This window comes from Prionailurus viverrinus, chromosome F1 (assembly GCF_022837055.1).
Source record: "Prionailurus viverrinus isolate Anna chromosome F1, UM_Priviv_1.0, whole genome shotgun sequence".
Taxonomy (NCBI): Eukaryota; Metazoa; Chordata; class Mammalia; order Carnivora; family Felidae; genus Prionailurus; species Prionailurus viverrinus.
This window is the reverse complement of record NC_062577.1, coordinates 64,178,883-64,200,485: the sequence shown is the minus strand read 5'-3', so window position 1 is coordinate 64,200,485 and position 21,603 is coordinate 64,178,883. Positions and strand designations below refer to the sequence as shown.

The following is a 21,603-nucleotide window of genomic DNA, read 5'->3' as shown; positions in this document are numbered from 1 at the left end:
TGCCCTTCCCCGTCTGCAGGTCTGTCACTCGGCAGGAGTGAAATGTGCCCTGGTCCTGGAGCAGTTGGCGCTTGATAATTTGTGGATTATAGCTAACTCTCGATAAAGATTCCCCTAATTGCTGGGCTCACCTCAGGTTCTATCATCAAAGCAAAGCCGCGAGGCCCCCTCTCGCCCTCCTTTCCTTTTTATTATCTCTTAATTAATCACTCTGGCTTTCACACTTAGCAGATAATTACAGTCTCCTGGGCACGCAGCTCATTTTCATAACCTCCTGCTCCACGCCGGCAGCAGAGGGGTGGGAGGAAGGGGAGAGACATGCTGAGAAAGGGGGGGAGCGGGTGGGATGAGGCCTGGGGCAGCAGCAGGCACCCCATGGAGCAGTTGGAGCCCTGCACCAGGCCTTGAGGAGGCTCCGCCAGGGCAGGGAGGCCATATGCTCCCTGGGGGCGGCCTACCTGGTCCCCGACGCAGCCCCCCTGAACTGTGCATGGCTGGCTCCTTCAGCCTCCCTGGGTGGGGTAGGGTAGGGGTGTGGTGGGTTGGGGTAGGGGTTCAATGGGGGTAGGGGTGTTGTGGGGTAGGGTAGGGGTGCGGTGGGGGAGGGGTACGTGGTGTGGGGTAGGGGTTCAGTGGGGGCAGGGGTGTTGTGCAGTGGGGTAGGGTAGAGTAGGGGTCCAGAGGGGGAGGGGTATGTGGTGTGGGGTAGGGGTTCAATGGGGGTAGGGGTGTTGTGGGGTGTGGTAGGTTAGGGGTGCGGAGGGGTGGGGTATGGTTTCAGTGGGGGCAGGGGTGTTGTGGGGTGGGGTAGGTGTGCGATGGGGGAGGGGTACATGGTGTGGGTTTGGGGGTTCAGTGGGGGCAGGGGTGCAGTGGGGTAGGGTAGAGTATGGGTCCAGAGTGGGAGGGGTATGTGGTGTGAGGTAGGGGTCCATTGGGGGCAAGGGTGTTGTGGGTTAGGGCAGGGGTGCGGTGGGGTGGGTTAGGGGTTCAATGGGGACCGGGGTGTTGTGGGATCGGGGAGGGTAGGGGTACAGTGTGGGAGGGTAGAGTAGGTGTGTGGCGGGGTGAGGGTACGTGGTGTGGGGTAGGTGTTCAATGGGGGTAGGAGTGAGGTGGGGTAGGGGTGTTATGGAGTGGGTAGAGGTGCAGCCAGGCAAGGTATGGTGGGGTGGGGTGAGGCACGGCATGACAGGGTAGGGTAGAGGTGGGTAAGGGTTCAACTTGGTAGGGGTGAGGCGGCGTTCTGCAGGACACATGCACAGGTTGCTGGCAGAAAGCGGAGTGAGGAGCTCTAGGGCGGCCCAAGTGAGGTTCCTGCCCCGCGGGTGGGATCGAGCGGCGACTGGGGGGCGATGGCCGAGCAGAGTCGCCATCCCAGCAGGACCCAGGTCTCGGCAAGTGTACGTTTCGAGGTGAGCAGGGACACAGGGCCTGGGGCTTATCCCAACCCCACGGGGTGACTCGGCGATGATGAGCCATCTGGTCAGTTGGGGAGGGAAAGGCCCAGGCCGCGTTCACACCTGTAGCGGGGGTGGCCGCCGCGCGAGGGATCCACCCTGGGTGCCCACCTCCTTTCCCCAGCGGGCTCCACCCCACAGACAGGCAGAGAGGAGCCGTGTCTGAAGGTGGATTTGAGAGGCTCCAGACACAGAGGAGTTTCCCCTCGGGGGCTGGACTCGGAGCTCCGGAATGAACCGAGTCTGCTCTTTGTGCGTCCGGCCAGGACTCCTGCAGGTCTGCAAGGAGGTGACGGAGGACGGGAGCATCTGTCTGTTTTTCCCTCTGTGTTGAGTTTTCCTTTGGGAGCCTGGCACCCTGTGCTTCGTCCTTAGAATGAAAGACTCCGGGCCGTTCTCCTTTTCTGCCTTCAGCTAGTTGAGAGACCTTGGAGTCGTCCTAGAACCTGGGTCCCGGTTCCTTCTTGGACGAGTGGGCATCTTTGAGAAGCTCACAGGCGGCCTGCGTCAGACCCCGTCCCTGGCACGTGTGACCGTGCTTGGCAGGTGTCGGTGTTCCCATACCTCTTACCGCCGCCGTAGTACACGACAGCACCTTGCCTGTGGCCGCGGAGCCACGCGAAACAGGGCGTTTTGTTCACAGACTGGGGAGAGGGGAGGGGAGGGTCCTTTCCTTCACCTTCAACCCGCTGCTCCTTCTGGGGTGCGTTCTTGAGCAAAGCCTGCTGGCCTGGGCCCGGACGGTTTTCTTTCCACGAATCAGCTGCGTGCTCAGGCTGGGGCCTGCTTCAGCTCAGAGCTTCTTGGGGTCCAGCTCCAGGCAGGGCCCATCCACCCCCTGGCAGACCCCTAGGCCTCAGGGGGTCACCGCGCCTGCTGCGGGCAGCACAGCCCTTGTGCCGAAGGGTTAAATGTGGCGCGAAGGGTTAAATGTGGCGCGTCTCAGATGGCTTGTCACTTCTTTTTTAATGGAAAGTCTATCCATTGTTGTTTTTTTTTTTTTACTTTATTATTTATTTTGAGCCCCCTGGGCGCCCTTGGCTTGCTACTTCTGACAGTCCTCTGGCTTCCTGGGCCTTATAATAGGAATGTCTGTATGGGAGGGCGGGCGGGGGACGGTATGGAAAGAGCACTGGCTTGCCAGTCTGGCTGTGGGTGGTTAGCCCTGTTTGTGACCTTATGCGGTGACCTAGGCCTGCTTTCCTACTGTAAAATCAGAAGGTTAATCTCCCAAGATTCTTTCTGGCTGCATGGTTTTCAACTCTTGGCCATGCCTTGGGAGTTCACAAAAAGGACTGATTGTTCCTGAGTGAGGTCCTGGATCTCCAGTTCGGTTTTGGGGGGTACTGGTTTCAGAAGGCCAGAGCTGGGGTACCCCCAGATAGCAGGGTGGAGCTGGGGGCGGGGGTGGGGCAGGAAGCACACGTTGTCCCCGTCGTTGGGTCGGGTCTGGACCTGGGGTAGGAAAGCATGGGGTGACCCCCCCCTCCCCCCCCCTGCACACACCGTCCACTGTCGTGGGGATGGTCTGTCTGGCTGCTCTGGGAGGGTGGGAGGCCCCGGACCAGGGCTGTGGGTGCTCGGGTGTGCATGTCTGAAGGGCAAGCTCTGGCTTCGCCCTGAACTTCAGCTTTGGTCTATGAAAAGATTTTGCAGAGTCTTGTGGGAACATAAACATTTGGCAGATTTCTTTCCCTGAAAGCTATTTCTTCCCTTTTCTTTTTCTGGGAACTTTCGCCAGCAAGATCAAGGCCCCTCCACCCTTCCCTCCTCCCTCCCCTCTGCCCGAGACACCCCACCCCTTGCTCCCCGCCCCCCCCCACAGTGAAAACAAAGTGGTCTGGTGGGGGCACTGGGAAACCTCCCCGCAAACTGGGCCAGAAGAAAGACGTGAGGCAAACAGCTGTCCCAGGAGGAGAAGTTAGCAGAAGGGAGGGAGGTGGAGGGGGGAAAAGGCAAACGGCATCAGGCATCAGTGGGGGGGGGGGGGAGTGCGTTCCCGACATTTAAAATTCTTTTGGTTTTAATCATCTCAGCCCTACCGGAGCCCGGCTGTGGGGGAAGGGAGAAATGAAAACCAGCTCCGCGGACTGCAGGACAGCAGCCTCCTCTGGGACCCGAGGCCTCCCCAGCCTCCCCTACTGGGCTGCTCACCTCCCCGCATCCGAGGTTCCGAAGGGCGCCCTCCTCCAGGGGCCTTTCCTGACTTACCTCCCCTTTATCTCATTTCACAGGCTCCATTTAAAGCACTGACCTTTCAGTTTTCCGCCAGAGTGCAAGTTCCCCAAGGCCCTGGATTATGTTTTGTTAAAAACAAAACAAAAATAACAAATAACAAACCCCAGCCTCTTTCATAAGTCATGCCTGGGCCTCCTCTGCGGTGAGGGTCAGGGCCCTCAGAGAAGCTTCTGGGCCTGTTTTCCTCCTCTGTGAGCCGATTTGAAGCGATGGGCTGAGCCCCGGAGAGGCTCCAGGGGGGCGGGGAGGCCGGGAGGGCCCCGGGCCATGTCGGGGTCTGCCCTGTGAGAGGCCTGGGGTCCTGGGCCACCTTCTCACCCCCTCCACCCCCCACCCCCGCCTCCGCCAGCCCAGGCCCCTGATTCTGACTTCTCTATCTTTTTTTCTTTAATTTTTATTTTAAGGAGGCTCCACATTCATCGCAGGGCTTGAACTCACGGCCCCGGAGATCTGGAGTCACACGCTCCACCCTGAGCCAGCCAGGTGGCTTGAGTTCTCTATTTCTTAACCCATCGGTAGGCAGCTTTCTCCATTCTCCTGACCCCCTGCCGTTTCCCCCCCTTGCCCTCCAACCTCCATCGCTGGGTGTTGGGACTGTGGTTCCCATATGGGCCCCACTCACTCCCTGTCACCAGGGAGACGCAAACAGTGGGAGCTCTCTCAGGTGGGGGCCGGGTGACCCGGGGTTTCCGCGTCTCTCTTTCTGGGGTTTATTTGGCTGCAAGACCGGGAGCTGACACGGTGGTGCCCAAGGCCCCTCGCGGGTCCGAGCCCGGGACCAGTGAGACCCTGTGCCTGGCACCCCACCTGGAGAAGCGTGCCCCCGCTTTGTGGGTGTGGCACGCACCGTGTCACAGCCCCGTGTGGACACTTGGCGGGGTATCCGGGACGCTTGAAGCACGCCGTGCGTGGCGGCTCTTACTGTGAAATCGAATCCTCACGTTCTGGGCGTGTAGTCAGGAGACCCGCGTTCACATTCCGGGGTCCCTCCCGACTTTCTGTGTCACCTCACACACGCCCGTTTCCCTGACTGTAGCCTAGGGCTCCTAAACCCTGTCTGTGAGTACACGCTAATGTGACGTCCTGGGGGGGAAGGGCCCACTCCGCCTTGGTCTTGCACCCGTACCCCCACCCCGCGCTCGGGAGAGCACCAGCCGCTGATCCGCAAGGAGGACCCTGAGACTCAGGACCTGTGGTTCCCCCAGTGGCGCTCCCCACCCGCAGGTGCGACAATAACAAAGCGTCTGGATGTCTGCAAGTGTCCCCTGGGCTAAAATCGCCGCCCCTGGGGGGGCGCCTGGGTGGCTCGTCGGTGAAGCGCCGGACTTCGGCTCAGGTCACGATCTCGCGGTCCGTGGGTTCGAGCCCCGCGTCGGGCTCTGTGCTGACGGCTCAGAGCCTGGAGCCTGCCTCAGATTCTGTGTCTCCCTCTCTTTGCCCCTCCCCACTCACACTCTATCTCTCTCTTGCTCTCAAAAAAAAAATTAAACATTTAAAAAAAAAAAATTAAACTCGCTGCACTTGGGAAGCACGGAGCTGGTTGGAGGAAGAGCTGGATAGGATAGACCTGAAGGTCCGGCCTCTCTGCTTGGAGCGTAGCTGGTTCTAAAACGCCACTCGCCTGCCTTCGCCCAGATGTTTGCCTTTGACCCACAGCCTGGACAGCGAAGAGAGGGGCTGCTGTCTGTCACCCAGGGGGAAGGAAAGTGTTCGGTCCCCAGCCCACTGCAAAGATGATTAGGTGCCCGCCCCCCCCAGCCACAGCCTGCCTGTTTATCCAGGATTGGGGCTAGTGAGGGGGCAGCAGGTGACGGGAGAGCCACCCGGGCAGCCCCCTAGCAGGGAGTGGCCGGAGCTCCTGGCTTCCTCCAGAAGCACCACAGTGTCTCAGCCACAGCCGATGACAGCCCACGGTGCCGGACGGTGGTGCCGGGCGGCAGGACTGACCGGGTCTCAGGTGTCCCGCCACCCCGCTCCCCCTCCCCCACCCCCGTAACTGCTGAGACTTCTCAGGTTTGAAAACCGCGGATTTGAGTTAGCAGTGAAAACCGGGACTCAGGAAGGAAGGTGACCCACTCCCCCCAGCAGACAGGGCAGTGCGGTTCCTGCCCCTGCCCAACACACGCCCCCCTCTCCACTCCCCCCTGCACACACCAGGAGGCCCCCTCTGGGAGGAGGGGTGATGAGATCAGGGACCCACTGCTTACGGAGGCCCAGAGAGGACTGGGGACACTTCTCTGGGACTGCTCCCGGATCCCCACGTCCCCAGACACCCTCCAACCTCCACCCGGAGCCCGGGGGTCTGGGGAGGGCTTAGGGAGGAGACAGGTGGAAGGAGGAAATGAGGGAAGAGGTAATGATAAGGAAGCAGCTGGGTGGAGGGCGCAGGGCGCAGGGCAGAGGAAGGTGAAAGGGAGGGCGGGGATGAGAGAGAAACCTCATCCATCCAGGAGAGAAGGGGGAGGAAGGAGGGGGAGGGAAGAGAGAGAGAAACCTCAACTTTTATTTAAAATCAGAGAGCGGTTGTACGCCTGGAGTCGTTGCCATGGCAACCGCAAAGAAAAGGAGATAGAGGCCTGGTGAAGCCGAGAAAACCCAATAGGGGTAAATGTTTAAAGCCAGGAACAAAAACCATTCAGAGATAATTAAGTAACAGGCTGCAGGTTCCAGACTCCTGCCCATTGTCGGGGGACTCGCCCGAGACTCCAGCCCGCCCTGCTCTCCCTTCTCCACCCGGGTGTCTGTCCTCCCTCGGAGCCTAGTCCTCCCTTACTCCAGGGGCTCTGGGAAGCAGCCGGGAGCACCCCGCCCCCCCCCCCCAGCCTCCTCCCCTCTGGCAGGGGGCTGCCCTTCTCGGTCCGGCCCCAGATGAGGCTGGACAGGCTTTCTTGACTGTTAGGAAAGTACAGTCTCGTAGGGGAAACAGGAGGGACTTGGGTCAGATCCACGGAAGAATTTCTGGGTCACTGGATGGATATGACACCTAAGGTGTGGACTTTCTTCCCTCTGGTGACCTCGAGGGTAAAGGGTGCAGGCTGACCTCTGTGTTGACCCTCGCCCTCCAGGTCTGAGATGCTGGGGTCCCCCGGGGCTCTTCCTCCAGAAGGGGGGTACGTCTTAGCTGGGAGCTTTGCTGGAGCTGCTGACCTGAATGCTTCTTAGGGCTCCTCCAGCAGGACTTAATCTTCCCAGGCCTCAGGATGGCCGAGAGCTGAGCTGGTATTTGGGGGTTAGGTGTGCTCTGTAGCCATTTTTTTTTTTAATGACAAAGTACTTTTGTATGTTTTAAGTCAGTTTCACTCAGTCACCTCACCCCCCACCCCAGACATCACAACAGCTGGCTGGCCCCTTGCCCCACCTCCTTGGGACGATAATCCTCAGTTCTGCCTCCCAAGACATGGTGACTCTCAGAGCAGGTGGCGTTCTCTCCCTCATCCGTAGAAGCCGCTCGGAACTGAAGGCCCAGATAGCTAAGTCGGAAGAGTCCCGTCTCCTGTCTGCAGCCCTCCTTCCCGCTGTTATGACCCACTTCCGGTCCTTGCCGCCAGATACCCTAAATTTTATCCTTAGATTGCACCAGACCCTCGGAGAGTGATAAACCGAGACCGAATGGCTCTGGCCTCTCGAAGAATTACCTTCACTGAGCTGAGCATTTGGCCCCGTGCCACCGGCATGCACTGAAGAATGTTCTAAGGAGTAACCCTTGAACATACTGTATTTATGGTAGGGATGTTGCCCAGGTTATGGTTCAACACATCGCAGTATTCGTTATGTGAGGATCCTTGGAGAAAGTTCTGTAGTGGTGCTTTTCCTAAGCCGTCAGATGGTTTTTATTTTATGGATACTGTACGTTGCGTCGCTGATTTTGAATTTTTCCTTTTTGCACTTGCTGCGTGGAAGCTCAAGGCTAGCCTTGCAATTGGTCTCTGATGAAGCATGGAAGAGCTTGTGGCATGTATCGACTATATTACCTTTAGCCCCATCTCGATTTACTTCTCCAGTCCTTATGCTCTTTCCCTGCTTGCCCAGTCACCCCCACCTCACCCGATGTCGGCTTTCTTATCAAAATTTATTGTTTTGTTTTAATTTTAACGTTTATTTATTTTTGAGAGAGAGAGAGAGAGAGTGGGGGAGGGGAGAGAGAGAGGGAGACACAGAATTGGAAGCAGGCCCCAGGCTCCCAGCTGTCAGCACAGAGCCCGACACGCGGCTCGAACTCACCAACCGCGAGATCATGACCTGAGCTGAAGTCGGATGCTTAACCGACTGAGCCACCCAGACGCCCCTTGAAATTTATTGTTTATATCATTGACTAAGTGTCCACGTACTTTGCCTCGAATCTTTTATGCAATAAGTAAATCAATTGAGTTAAGATACATAAAACATACAGCATAGTGTCCAGCAAATAATAAGTGAGCAGCTACTAAAACGTCAGCTGCTATTTTAAGTAACAAAACATCCAAATTTTTGGTCATCTTCCTTTTCGAGGTGGAGTCCCCCGGATTAAAGACCTTCTGTAAACATAGTGAACTCCCAGCCGCACCATGGTAACACCCAGCCACTGCTCTTTCTAATCTTTTTTTTTTAATTTTGGAATACATGATGGTGATAATGACAAAGGTAATAATCAGATTTGCCTTGCTCATTACTGCTGACTGGGACTGCTATTTACATGAGGTCTAATTCCCTGCTTGCTCCAAGACTGACAACGAGAACATTCTGGGTGACAGAGGGAGGCAGCCTGCCCGGGATTAAGATTTTTCCATGGATAATCTCTAAAGTGAGAAACCCAAGGGCCAGTAATTGAGAGCTGATTGCCTTTCTTTGGATCAGTTGTGCCTAGCCAGACGGGGCAAGAACTGAGCCCGCAGAAGGCAACAAGGTGAGGCCAGAAGCGGTTGACAACACGTGACCTCTGGGAGCCTTGCAGAACCGTGTCAGGTGAGGTTGGCCTGAGCTCGTTGTTTCTTGTCTGTTTCTTTTCTGACCAACCCTTCATTTGGCCCAGGGGAAAAGAAAAACAACAGGAACCCATGGCAGCCTGTTTTGTTCAGCCCTGCATTTATTGAGCATTTGCTGTATGCTAGACCCTAATAGACACTGTGCCTGTGCACAGAGGAGGGTTCTTTTTACTGCCTCAGAGCGGGCTTCTGCTTCTTTCTCTTCTAAGTGGGAGAAACTGTTTCGTGGATATCGCAGCCCCATTGATGCAGACTGGAGTGCTCCCAGTGATGCGCCCGAGTGCTCCCAGCGATGGGCATCTGGAGTGCTCCCAGTGATGCGCCCCCGAGTGCTCCCATTGATGCCCACCCTAGTGCTCCCAGCGATGGGCATCCTAAGTGCTCCCAGTGATGTGCACCTGAGTGCTCCTAGTGATGGGCATCCCAAGTATTCCCAGTGATGGGCATCCGAGTGCTTCCAATGATGTGTACTGGAGTGCTCCCAGTGATGGGCGTCCCGAGTGCTCCCAGTGATGTGTACCCGAATGCTCCTAGTGATGCGGCCCCGACTGCTCCCATTGATGCTCCCCTGAGTGCTCCCAGTGATGGGCATCCCGAGTGCTCCCAGTGATGGGGATCCCGAGTGCTCCCAGTGATGCGCACCCAAGTGCTCCCAGTGATGTACATCTAAATGCTCCCATTGATGCACACCCAAGTGCTCCCAGCGATGGGCATCCCAAGTGCTCCCAGTGATGTGCCCCCGAGTGCTCCCAGTGATGTGCCCCCGAGTGCTCCCAGTGATGGGCATCCCGAGTGCTCCCAGTGATGAGCACCCGAGCACTCCCACTGATGAGCACCTGAGTGCTTCCAGTGATGGGCATCCCGAGTGCTCCCATTGATGCGCCCCTGAGTGCTTCCAGTGATGGGCATCCTGAGTGCTCCCAGTGATGGGCATCCTGAGTGCTCCCAGTGATGTAGTACACCTAAATGCTCCCATTGATGCACACCCAAGTGCTCCCAGCGATGGGCATCCCGAGTGCTCCCAGTGATGTGCCCCCGAGTGCTCCCAGTGATACGCACCTGAGTGCTCCCAGTGATGGGCATCCTGAGTGCTCCCAGTGATGCGCACCCAAGTGCTGCCAGTGATGTGCACCTAAATGCTCCCATTGATGCACACTCAAGTGCTCCCAGCGATGGGCATCCTGAGTGCTCCCAGTGATGTGCCGAGTGCTCCCAGTGATGTGCCCCTGAGTGCTCCCAGTGATGGGCGTCCCAAGTGCTCTCAGTGATGTGTACCCGAATGCTCCTAGCAATGCGCCCCCGACGGCTCCCATTGATGCGTTCCCGAGTGCTCCCAGTGATGGGCATCCCGAGTGCTCCCATTGATGCGCCCCTGAGTGCTCCCAGTGATGGGCATCCCGAGTGCTCCCACTGATGGACACCCCGAGTGCTCCCAGTGATGCGCCCCCGAGTGCTCCCAGTGATGGGCGTCCCGAGTGCTCCCAGTGATGTGTACCCGAATGCTCCTAGTGATGCGCCCTGACTGCTCCCATTGATTTGCCCCCGAGTGCTCCCATTGATGCGCCTGAGTGCTCCCACTGATGAGCACCTGAGTGCTCCCAGTGATGGGCATCCCTAGTGCTCCTAGGCAAGAAACATCCTGAGTGCTCTGGGGAATGGGCATCTGAAGTGCTCCCAGTGAGTGCTCCGCCTCGCGGGTGCCAAAGTGCTCCCACTGACAGGCGCCTGAACACTCCCCGAGTGCTCCCACTGATGGGCGCCCCAAGTGCCCTGTCACACGTCTCCTCACCCCTTCCTGCTTCTGCACTTCTCCCAGCCCCTCTCCTCTCTTTTCCTCAAGGTCTTTCTCTTGTTTTCCCTTAAACTAAATTTTTTAGAAAGAAAATAGCTCCATATTGGTTTTTTCTGTCTTTTATCCTTCAGGTTTTTTCTTTAAAAAATTTTTCCCCAATTACTGACGGGGAAAAAAAAAAAAAAAGAAAGCAGCCTTTCCAATCCCTCAGTTCTTTTGCTCAGAAGACAAAAGATCCTTCAGAATTGGGGGTGGGGGGGGTGGGGAAGGATTCCAGTTAAAAATCTTCATCAGGGTCAAAAACCTGACAGAAAAAGCTTTGTTTAAAGGGAATGGGAAGGAGGAGGAGGGAACTGGCCACTAGCAACTCTCAACCTCAAAAGGCAAATATCTTGACAGTTGAAGGGAAGCGGGAGAAGGGTGCACATTCCCATGGAAGCGTTGGACTAGCTCTGATTTCCTTTTGAACCAGAGTCGTCTCCTTCTGAGGCTTGTGGGAAATGCCAGGACTGGGGAGGTGCAGGAAGGACTGTTTCAATTTCACCCTGGGTCAGGATTACCAAGAGTCAGAGTCATGGAGATTGCAGAGGAGGCCCAGGCCCTGGGACCTTGGGCCCTGGAGAGCTGTGCCCCTGGGCCTGGGCTCCCCGCTCCCCCACTCTCAGAGAGAGGGGACAAGAGGAGCACGGGGAGGGCGGTGGCAGTTGGTGGGAGAATCCTGGGCCGGACCTGTGGGCAGTGGAGGCCACGTGAGAGTGTTGCCACGGACCCGAGATGGGGAGACACAGAGGGGTGCCCTCCTGGGAACGGCGTGTGTGGGGGAGTGTGTTACGTGCAGAAACGAGGTTCCAGCTTCTAGCCAGGTCCTAACTTGGCAGGATTTGGGGCAGAAAAGATTCAGAAACGTCCACTGAAGAAGAATGAAGCCAAAGGGTAGCATGGGCATTCGTGAGGGGGTGTCTAGAAGGGGGAAGGGAACACAAAGCCTGGACAAGAGGGAACACTGGACTCGAGAAGGAAGGGGAGAGGGGGCAGGAACCCGTCCCTCACTGAGTCCGTGTAAATGCCTGCCTTCCCGGGAGGCCATGCTGAATGCAAGGCCCGGCCGGCGTGAGAACTATTTGTGGCAAGTGTTTAATTCCCAGGCCGCTCGTGCCCTGGCGCCTGGGATCCAGCCATCGATTGATGTGCGATGGGGGAACGTGGGCCGGTTTTAATATGAGCCTGAGCAAAACGTAATTGGGAAGAGAAATTGTCTTCTGCTGTTCTGGCCACTGCAGAAAGAAGTTACATAAGGGTTCATTCAGATGACTGGGGAGCACTTTCCCCATCCTGGGCCCTGTATCTCTGGCCTGAACCAAAGAAGTAGGAGCCCAGACCTTCCATTCTGTGTTCTGGAAGTCCCAGCCACAGACATGCCGCTAGGAGGGAGCCTGCAGACAGGCCTGGGGTTGCAGGATTTTTGACCTCAGTACCCAGGGTTCCTTGTCTCGCCGCTTCGAGGAACGAAGAGACAGAATGAGCAGCAGACAAAACGTTGGAGTCTTAGCAAGTCCGAGGAGTAGGAAAGCTCGCTCTGCAGAGAGGGGGCTTTCGAAGGTGAATGCCCGCGACGGGGGAGGCGCGACGGGAGGCGAGGGTGCTTGTTTTACAAGGTGCTGGTGTCCCTCCCTTCCCTCCCCCCCCCCCCCCCCGCCCCAGTCCTTCTCAGGTGCCTCCCTTACTGGCCGGATGGCGCTGGGCGCTGGGCGCTGGGTGGGCCCCTCCTGATTGGCTGGACTCCACTGGGTGAGGACTCAGACTGTGGTCATCCTGTCCCTCGTAACACATAAATTTTATGGTTTACTTTTTTTAGTTAGGTATTTTGATTGTTGAGGGGGAGTAAGTGGTGTCTTACATTCTCAAGAGGGACCTCCCGCCCGCCGGAGGGGCTTCCAAAGTATGTTTTTCTCCACCCAGACACCTCAGGCCCTAACCTCTCCCTCTCTGCCTGTTTTGTCCTATCTTTTCCTATCATAGTCTGCTCTCCGAACGCACGACTCCTAACTGCCGTTAGGAACGGGGATGACGACCGATTTTTTTTTTTTAATAAATGTTTATTCATTTTTAAGAGAGAGAGAGAGTGTGTGTGTGAGCAGAGGAGGGGCGGGGGGTGGGGGGCAGAGGATCCAGAGTGGGCTTTGCGCTGACAGCACTGAGCCGACGTGGGGCTCGAACCCGCAAACCATGAGATCGTGTCGATCTGAAGTCGGACACTTACCGACTTGAGCCACCCAGGCGCCCCACGACCCATCTTAATTAACTACTTCCTGCTGAAGGGGGTGATGACGGGGGGACGGCAGGGCAAGCTCAGAGGTCGATCCGGAGGTCCGATATAGTGGGAGGGTGTTTGGAACAGCTGGGCTAGCAAAATTTTCTTGGATGTCTTATTTTTCTGATATGTGTGATGGCACCTACGGATGACATAGAAAAAGCATATCAGACCAACGAGCATGAATATTCCAAGGGCAATGCCTCTTAGGGAAGAGGTCACACCATGGGCAGGAAAGACACATTGTAATCATCCAAAAAATCCCTGGCATGTCTGGTCATTTTTTTTTTTTAAAGCAGTTTAACGATAGTTTTTCCTCCCCTGTCCATATTTATTTGGATAAGCACTTGAACTAGTTTATGGTCCTGAATCCTTAGTTTCTCCTTTGGCCATCCAGTTTCCCTGAGAACAACTCCATGAGGCATATTTAATTTTACCTCGAGCAAAGATGGATCTTGGATATCCAGATCGCTGTAAATTCAGGCAATTGTTTATCCGTCCTGGGGCGAGTGGTCCCGTTGTCCCAAATTCAGTCATTAATGTCCCTTCCTCGCAAGGGCGCATTGCTCTCTGGCATTATCAGAGAAGAGTGTTGGAAAATCAAGTCTCCCCATATGCACCCCAGGGGCTGAGAGAAAAATTCAATCAGAGGTTTTCCGGAGATGCCTCTGATAGTTACGTGCATTTGGATGGTTGGCCGGGAGTGGGAAGGAGGACAGAAAGGGCAGCTCTGGTTTCCAGAAGGTAATCAACCGGTGTTCCTTCTGTTTCCAGTTACCCGAGGCTCTGGGTTTCCGATAGGTGGTTGGTTTGGGGGGGCCACCATCAAGAGCCCCGGGCCCACCAGTCCCTCTCAGGGACACTGGTTATCTGAGCCCTCACAGATCGAGGTCCCCGAGGGCATTCAGATCTCTGGTGACTGTCTCTACACAAGGGGCCTGGCTTACAGTAGGGTTTCGACTTCGGTTGTCCTCTCCGAAGACCTTCTTGTTTCCAGAGCTCTGAACGGCCACATAAATGGCACCGGGTGCCAGGACCTCGGGAAGTCCCATCTGACATAGTACGCAAGGCCACGAGTAAAGCCTTAGATTTTTTCTTAAGCCTCCTTTCCTGTTCTTTATTCTTCTCTTGATCTCGGTTGTAATATACCCGATTGGCAGCTCGTAAGAGCTCCCCCAGGGTCCCTTTCGGGCCAACAGCCAAACTTTTGCAGTCTTCTCTGAATATGTGGGGCCGAGTGAGGGACAAATTTGTCCTTCAGAATCGTCTCGGCCTTAGGGGTGTTAGGGGAGATAGCCCTACATTTAATGAGAGCCTCCCTTAACCTTTCCAGGAAGGCCACCAGGCTTCCATCCTGTGTCTGTAAGATAGTGGCTAATTCAGTGTAACTTAAGGGCTTCACCTTACTCCTTTTTAATCCTTCCAAAATACAGGCTTGAAAATGGCGGTGACACCATTCCCATTGGGATTATCGTAGTCCCAGCTAGGATCTTGGGGCGGAACTGCCTGAGCTCCAGTAGGGAATTGGAAGTTCCCCATAGGACCTCTGGTCCCATGGTAGTTAATGAGTTGCTGGTCCCCATATTTCTCAGCCAGTGCCGGAAGCCCACGTTCCTCTGTTTCGTTAAGAATCTGATTCAACAAGGGATGCCTGGGCGGCTCAGCCAGTTAAGCTTCCGACTTCAGCTCAGGTCATGATCTCATGGTTTGTGGGTTCGAGTCCCGTGTCGGGCTCTGTGCTGACGGCTCAGAGTGGAGCCTGCTTCAGATTCTCTGTCTCCCCCCTCGATCTCTGCCCCTCCCCCACTCACTCTGTCTCTCTCTCTCTCTCTCTCTCTCTCAAAAGTAAATGAACATTAAAACAATTTTAAATTAAAAAAATTTTTTTTTAATTAAAAAAATGATAAAAAAGAATCTGATTCAACAAAAAGCATTATATCTTTCTGGGTCAACTCAAAAACATACGTAATGTTCTGAAAAGCCTCTGTATGCTTATCTGGATCATCAGAAAATTTACATAGATCTCCACTTATCTGTCTTAAATCTCCTAATGAAAAAGGTACTTGTAATCTTATCATGGTGGTACCTCCCTGTGTTCCCCCTTCCTGCACCCTAGCTTCTTGTAGGGGAGACATGCCTGTCACATTGTGGGCCGGGCCTGGCTAAGGTAGGCCACAGGGAGAAGTGGCATGTTTTTGGTTTTGTTTTTGTTTTCAACGTTTATTTATCTTTGAGACAGAGAGAGCATGAACGGGGGAAGGTCAGAGAGAGGGAGACACAGAATCTGAAACAGGCTCCAGGCTCTGAGCTGTCAGCACAGAGCCTGACGCGGGCCTCCAACTCACGGACCGCAAGGTCATGACCTGAGCTGAAGTCGGACACTTAACCGGCTGAGCCACCCAGGCACCCCAGAAGTGCACGTTTTAATGTCTGGATGCACAGATCGAGGACTTGAGGAGGAGGAGGAGAAGACTTCCCTTCCTCCTTCTCTGGGTCTGTCTTGGGTATAGGCAAGGAGCCCTTAATCGTTTCCTCTCCTGACTGCGGGACTTTAGAAAGGGTGGCTGTTAAATCAGGATCCACCTTACGTTGCTTACACATATCTTGATTTTTTCTTAAGGCCCCAAAACATCGAACACAGGGGACTTCTCCCCATCTCCCCTCACGTTGCAAACCAAGTCCAGTCGTAGGATGGTATTTTAATTGATATTTCCCTCTGGCGGCCAGGTTTCCCCCTGCAGCTTGTATTGGGGCCAAGCCTCGGTGCAAAAGAAAATGAGTTGCTTTTTCCTCAGGGTTTGTGGATCAAAATCATCCCAACTTTTCACAGGGCATCCCAAAGGCATGTTGGCCTTGGTTGGGGAACTGCCTATCTGTAGGGAAAAGGAGGAAAAGGCATCCCTTATCTCAGTTTCCTATAGCTGGCCAGGAAAATCCTCACCTCCTGACCCCCGTTGTTGGCCGGCTCTGAGACTGGCAGACGGAAGCCCGGTCAGTCTGGACAGGTGCAGAGAGTGGTCGTTCTTCCCCGGGCTTGACCCTACCTCTGAGAGCTGACCTTGTCTTCCCCGATTTCTCCTACCTCTCCGTTTCCCACCTGTGGGACTTTGGGGGGTGTCGACTGTGGCCAAGTAAGACTCCCCTGGTGGTAGAAGGGTGTGCTAATTTTATTTTTGGCTGGACAGTAGTTTACGTATCCATCATCGGCTGTTTGGGGGGGGGGGGCGCTAAAAAGGCCAAAGTCGAGGTCTGTTCCTCTGCCGTTTCCAGCAATGCCCACATAAATACGTTCCAGCCGTGTGGGTGTCCATTTTAAAGTCACTAGATTGGTGCAAGTCAGCATACGCTGGGCTAAGTGTAGCACAATGGCTCCCGTGTATCCCAGTAAAAGCCCTTCGTGTGTCACAGTCATCCACCCCTCATGGCACATCCCTCCATCCATCCATCTGCCTGCAGAAACAACACAAGTGCGGAGCGTTTGGAGGCCGGCAGCAAGGACATGGCCACCATCTCCCCGGCCTTTTTTTTTTTTTTAAGTTTATTTATTTATTTTGAGAGAGAGAGAGAGAGAGCAGGGGAGGGGCAGAGAGAGAGGGAGAGAGAGAATCCCAAGCAGGCTCCGTGCTATCGGCTCAGAGCTCAGTGTGGGGCTTGAACTCACGAACCATGAAATCGACCTCAGTCGACACCAAGAGCCAGATGCTTACCGGACTGAGCCACCCAGGCGCCCCTCTACCCGCGAGCTTTTACAATCCATTCATTTTAACCTTAGTCCCTCCTGACCGCACATAAAATTCGTTTCCAAGGATTTCCCCTCATGAGCCTTCTGCCACATTCCTTTGTACTCAGATTTTGTCCCAAGTCATTTCTCTCCAACAACCAGTCTCATGTAGGATAAAATACTTTTTTTTTTTTTTACATTCGCCAAAAACGTATTTGCATTTCTTATATCTTTCTTACACGTGTGCTTTTCCACATACAAAGCTGCTTTCCTTATTTCCATCAGTCTTAAGTACATTTAGCAGAATTTTAACTCTTAGAAAACTCCGGTAAAGACTAAGTAGTAAGTAACTGTGAACCGTTACATCAGAATTCTTTAGAGGGAATTCCTTAGATGGGATCAATTAAGCATGTTTTCCAGCAGGCCCAAATATCCTTAGTTTCTCTGCAAGAAATCAGAAGCACAGACCTGTGTTTAGTAAGTAATGCTTTCAGCATTCCATCGGATTTGGAAAAGGCCTAAGTGTCCAAAAAGTGTAATCCAGCTTATCATCCCAGCAAAACTTTACAGTTCCAGGTTATCAAGGGCCCTGAAAGTGAACTTAACGGTTGCCCGTGAAACCCAGGAGACAAAACGAACCATCCTGTTAAACGATCGTTTTGCGGGCAACTCGTAACAGAGATATTCATGGGCTTATTTGGTTCTGTAAACCGAGGTGGGAGAGTTTCATATATTGAATGCTGGTATCTCTGAAGACGTGTCTCAAAATGAAACCAACAGGCTTCAGTGAGTTTAAACACGGACTGTGTTCCACACCTGCGTCCACTTATAAGTCAAGTCGGTCCCTTGGTTCTCCGTTGTCAACTTTGCCTGGGGCACCAGTGAGGAAACATGAAGCGGGTGGCGTGAGCCTGAGGGGGTGCTCTTTGCTCCTCGACAGCGAGGTGGGGAGGAGCCCATGGCTCCAGAGGCCCCCAGGTGACATAGGAGCCAGTCATGCTGGCCGCACTGAGGTGGTGTAGAAAACAGGAGGAGTTAGGAGAAGGCAGAAGAGGTGAGGTGCAGCCAGGAAGGCCGGAGGCAGACGAAAGCCCAGAGGGCAGAGAACCAGGTCTCCGGGTCCTGAAGCCTGTCAGCTCGGACAGGTGAGCAGATGCAGATTCCCCCCCCCCCCCCCCCCAACAAGTGGCATTCGGGCAGTGCTTGTCGGGCCAGAGAAGACTGGGAAGTTCTCCGGAACAAAAGGCGTTTCGGCAGCTGCTTGGGAATATTCCTTTACGTCCCCGTCCCGAGGCGGACTAACCAGGCCATCTGCGACTCGTGGGGAGCCTGCCGGATGTCTTCTCTCCCATCCCCCTGTGGGCATCAAGGGCAGGAGGAGGGTGCTGAGCCCAGAGGGCATCGGAGTAAGTCCGCAGGAGACGTTTGAAAATGAAAAGGAGAGTCCAAAAAATGGGAACCTGGGAGGTGAGCCATGCCAGAGGCTTGGAAATGGAAGCAGGGGGCCACCTTCCACCGTAGTTGGGAAACCTGTGAGCAGGGCGCCTCGGAAGTCACCCGCATCACTCCTAGAAGGGTATCTGAGGGATCAGTCTGGGGCTTTCCCACTATTTCCCAAAAGGAGAGGCTGGCCAAGACGGAAAGAGGAGAATTCCACCCGACACCCAAGCGGGCGGTCAGGGACCAGGTTCTGCCGACGGCCTTCAGGCGTCCACCAAAGAGTAGCCTCGATCAGGACCCTTCGGTTGCTGAGTCCGTGCATCTGGGCGTTCTTCTTGAAAGGAAATTGGGGCTCCGCCACACCGACGTCCCCAACTGTGTTGGGGGACCAGCTGGGAGGACACCCAAGGAGCCTGTCCCCCAAGGCTGGAGAATGGCCGCCACACTCTTCCCTCTTAACTGGCTGACGGGTGCCCACTGTTTGGTCTGAGAGCTTTGTTCAGGATGGAAAGAAAAGAGGGGGTGCCAGCTGCTCTTTCCTTATAGTTAGCGTGGCTATCCTGGGATGAGCCCCCAAAGGCGTGTCGCAGGATTTTTGACCTCAGTACCCAGGGTTCCTTGTCTCGCCGCTTCGAGGAACGAAGAGACAGAATGAGCAGCAGACAAAACGTTGGAGTCTTAGCAAGTCCGAGGAGTAGGAAAGCTCGCTCTGCAGAGAGGGGGCTTTCGAAGGTGAATGCCCGCGACGGGGGAGGCGCGACGGGAGGCGAGGGTGCTTGTTTTACAAGGTGCTGGTGTCCCTCCCTTCCCTCCCCCCCCCCCCCCCCCCCGCCCCAGTCCTTCTCAGGTGCCTCCCTTACTGGCCGGATGGCGCTGGGCGCTGGGCGCTGGGCGCTGGGTGGGCCCCTCCTGATTGGCTGGACTCCACTGGGTGAGGACTCAGACTGTGGTCATCCTGTCCCTCGTAACACATAAATTTTATGGTTTACTTTTTTTAGTTAGGTATTTTGATTGTTGAGGGGGAGTAAGTGGTGTCTTACATTCTCAAGAGGGACCTCCCGCCCGCCGGAGGGGCTTCCAAAGTATGTTTTTCTCCACCCAGACACCTCAGGTCCTAACCTCTCCCTCTCTGCCTGTTTTGTCCTATCTTTTCCTATCATACTGGGACAAGGGCACAGATGAAACAAGTCAGTGCATCCTGAAGAGAGGGAAGGGGGAGAGAGGGGGAGGAAGAGGCGGGGAGAGAGGGAGAGAGTCAGGGAGAGGAAGAGAGGGAGGAAGAGGGGTGGGGGGAGAGAGAGGGAGAGAGGCAGGGAGGGAAGGGAGGGGAGCCTGGGAGGTGGGGGGGGGGAAGGAAAGAGGTAGGGAGAAGAGAGGGAAGGGGGAGAGAGAGGAAGACGGGGAGGGGGAGGGGGAGAGAGGGAGAGGAAGAGAGGAGGAAGGGAAGGAGGAGGGAGGCAGGGGTGAGGGGGGTGGGGGAAGAGCAGCAGGCCTGAATGGGAAGGAAGAAAGAGCAGAGGTGCCCTGTGGCCCCTGGCTCCTGTTGGGAGAAAGGAAAAGAAAGCAAAAACAGAGGCACAAAAAGACTAAATGATCCCGAGGCAGATGCAGCTGAGTCTGGTGTGTGTCCCGCATTATTACGGGCTCTGAGAGGGTGGAGGAAAGGGTGTGGCACGTTTTGGCCGAGGTCCTGGGTGGCTGGCAGGGGGGGTGAGGGCAGGGTGGCCGAGGGCGGCCCCGTGGGGACAGTCAGGGCCGCGGACCCCTCCCAGGCGCAGCGGAGGGCCCCCTCGGAGCCTGGGTGGAGGGAGGCAGGGGTGGAAAGTCCAGGCCTAATTGCCGGGTCCCTCTCCGGCTCGCAGGGAGCGCGGGGCAGGAAATTCCTCGGATTCCAGGCCCGTAGGATCATTGCCGAGCGTAACCGCAGAGCCGGGAGGGAGGCCGAGGGCGGCCTCTCTCCATCTTTTCTACAGTTTCCACGCCGGCCCACGAGGAGGGCGGGCCGAGGGGCCCCGGGCCGTCGGCCCCCCCGGTGGGGGCGCCCCGGGACCCAGTGCGGGGCCGGGACTTCCCTGGTGCATGGGCTGCGGGGTGCGGGGTGAGGCTGGGAGGCCCCGCCATCTTGGCCGCATAACCGACTGTCCCTCCCCCAAGACCAACCGTACACCCCCAAGATCCTCCGTCCCCGCCAAAACTGCCCCCCCAGACCGACTGTCCCCCCCAAAACCAACTGTCCCACCCCCAAGACCCCCCCCGTCCCCGCCAAAACTGCCCCCACAGACCGACTGTCCCCCCCCAAAACCGACTGTCCCACCCCCAAGACCCCCCGTCCCCGCCAAAACTGCCCCCCCAAGACCGACTCCCCCCCGAAAAGCGACTGTCCCTCCCCCAAGACCGCCCGCCCCCGCCAAGACTGTCCCCCGCAAGACCGCCTGTCCTCCCCAAGATCCCCGCCCCCACCAAAACTGTCCCCCCAAGACCGACTGCCCCCCAAAAACTCCCTCCCCAAGACCACCCGCCCCCGCCAAGACTGTCCCCCCCCAAGACCACCTGTCTGCCCCAAGACCGACCGCAGACCCCCAAGACCCTCCCCCCGCCCCCGCCAAAACTGTCCCAAGACCGCCTGCCCCCCCCCCCCCCCGCCAAGACCACCCCCCCCAAGACCGACTGTCCCTCCCCCAAGACCGACCACCCCCTCCACCTCAAGACCGCCCTCCCCCCCTCCCTCCCAGGGCAGGGACCTGGTGGCCCTCCCTCTGCTCTGAGCTGAGCCTGTGGAATGAGGCCTGCCACACCACGAGCGCACACAAGCGTGCAACACACACGCCGACACACAGTAACAAGCGCGTGTGCACAACTGCCCGCACACCGTTTCTCCCACTCTCTCGCGGACGTGCCCCACCGTCACAGACACGCCCACTCGCAGACACACCTCACGCTCCGAGGGACACACTCACACAGACATGCGTGCTCACACGCACACACGCGTTCTTTCTCTCCCGCAGACACACAGTCACACGCCCCCAGACACGCGCTCACACACAGAGGCGCACACAGTGCTTGCCGAGCGACCATCCGGGGGAGCTCGGTGGGGTGTGTCCGCCGCGCGGGTCCCGGTGACCAAGGCTTCGTGCCGAGCCCCGTTCCTCTGCCAGCTAACCTAGCCGCTTCTCACACTGGCACTTAATATCTGCTCGGAGAATGCAAACAGGGTTTTAATATTATCTCCGGTAGAACATAATTAGGTGCTGCTAAAAATTCATTATCATGCTTTCTAAAGCCGAAAGAAATGACTCGTGCATCATCCGCCCCACTGCCTTTCCTCGCCGGTGCCGAGAGCTGCCGAGGGAGTGTTTTCATCATAACCGGTTGATGGGGGTGATGGGGCCTCCTTGAAGGGCAGGGGGGTTTCCTGGGAAGGGGGAGGGGGAGGGGGAGGAGGGGTCCCGCCTCAGCGCCAACCTAAAAATGGCCAGTGCGGGCTGGCCTCAAGGAGGCATGTCCCCAAACCCCCAAAAACTCACAGTCAGAGGCGCCGTGTCTGGATTTGCCCTAGGACTGTTGCACTTTCTTGGGACCGGATTATAAAATCTTTTCAGTTCTTCCTGAGACCTGCGTGTCCCCTTTTGTTACCAGATCTCTTTTCTGGGAGACCAGGACAGGTCTCTTCCTGAACTTTA

The 21,603-nt window shown here is 56.1% G+C and overlaps 1 protein-coding gene across 5 annotated transcripts in view; it reads left to right on the top strand.

Annotated features, from left to right (window-relative positions):
• The window catches only part of KIRREL1 (kirre like nephrin family adhesion molecule 1), a 100,090-nt gene that overhangs the window by 12,658 nt on the left and 65,829 nt on the right, over window positions 1-21,603 (top strand). Inside the window, exon 2 of one of the 5 annotated variants that reach the window (XM_047840583.1) lies at window positions 8,532-8,639. The exons of the other annotated variants lie outside the window; for them this stretch is intronic. The gene's annotated coding sequence lies outside the window, so the exon portion shown is untranslated. The remainder of the gene's footprint in view (window positions 1-8,531; window positions 8,640-21,603) is intronic. 5 annotated transcript variants of the gene reach the window in all.